The sequence below is a fragment of the Sander lucioperca genome, chromosome 1 (genome assembly GCF_008315115.2).
Source record: "Sander lucioperca isolate FBNREF2018 chromosome 1, SLUC_FBN_1.2, whole genome shotgun sequence".
Classification (NCBI taxonomy): domain Eukaryota; kingdom Metazoa; phylum Chordata; class Actinopteri; order Perciformes; family Percidae; genus Sander; species Sander lucioperca.
The window spans coordinates 27498408-27499950 of NC_050173.1; positions in this window are offsets into that span (position 1 = coordinate 27498408).

Sequence of the window (1543 nt, forward strand, 5' to 3'; positions counted from 1 at the left end):
TCTATAGTCCTAAAAGACATTTCAGGCTGAGTAGCATTTCTCATGATGAGCAAGCTGACCTTCATGTGTATAATCGGTGGAATACCCTTTTAAGGTGGCCTTAGCTCCAAAAAAAATTATCAATCCCACATCCACATACAGCCTTTCTATACTACTATATTGTGCGTGTCCTTGTGCTGTACACTGGCAAGGAAGTAGGTTTTTGAAATGTAGAGAGTGAGAGGTGAGACATAACACAGATTTACCACAGGATGGCATTGTGATACAAGAAATAAGCATTTCCTCTTCTCCTCTTAAGTGCTTATTCGCTGACCTTCAACAACTCACTCCCCCACAGAATCTTGTCAGTTTTAAGGGTCCATTTGTGCCTAGCCAGATAAATAAAGCTGTTAGGTTGAAGGAAAATCATCTCGCAAGAACAAGTGAATGCCAAACACCAGGTGTCCTTTAAGCTTAACAGCAATTTGCCAAACCACTCTTAACAGCTCTGTGCAGCTCAAAAGAAATACGTCCTCACGTTGCAATCATTCTAAAGGATCAAAAGTTGACAGCTCTACACATATCTCAGCCAGAGTTTTCAAGGGTAAACAGCATATAATTGTACAACACTAATGTTTCTTCATTCAGTCAACAAAGCTGCTGATGTGATTTTATCAGCAGCAGCAAGGATGGTGTGCTTGTGGGCCTATACATTGCTGGTAGAATAACATTTTTAATGGATGACTCTCAGGTACACTGTATGATACAAATGCATGATGCTCCTGGTTTGATTTTTGTGTTTTTGTCATGTACTGTATAGGCTGGTCATCATTTAGTAGAGAATTACATCTACAGATCATTAGGTCTGTATTTTCTACCCAGTACCACCAGTATTCTACTGTGGGTCACTAGAGCATTGTGGGTTTTTTGGATATCCATCCTTTCGACTTGTAATCAAACCTCCTTACAGTATTCAATAGGTTTTATACCATTTCTTATGGCCGTTAAAAAGCATTTAAGCCAAGGGAAATACGCTTATTTGCTTTGTTGCCGAGTTAAACGAGAGGATCGATAACACTCTCAGGTCTGTACTTTAACTTGAAACTACAGCCAGCAGCTGGTTAGCTGCCTGGCTTTGTTCAAAGTGACAACCGGACTCCAGTAAGTCAATGCTCATGACCAACAAATACTTTGGCACATATAACCCCCTGTAAAACCACAACTTGTCATTTTTAAACTTTAATTATTGTACGAAGTAAACACAACAGACATAAAATGTTAATTGGTGAGCTTTAGAGGTGCCGGTAGGCAAAATCTGTGACCATTGGGCAGAGCTTGCTGTCTTTATGCTCGGTTACAGTAAGGTAAGCAGCTGCCGGCTGTTGCTTCATATTCATCATACAGACACGAGAGTGGCAGCGATCTTCTCATCTAACTCTCAGCAAAAAAAGCCAATAAGAGTATTTCAATCAGGAGAGACTTTGTTGAAAGTTACAAAAATAAATACATTTATTCATCACGTCACACGATAATGAAAGGTACAGAGTCTTTGGCGATTAGACTC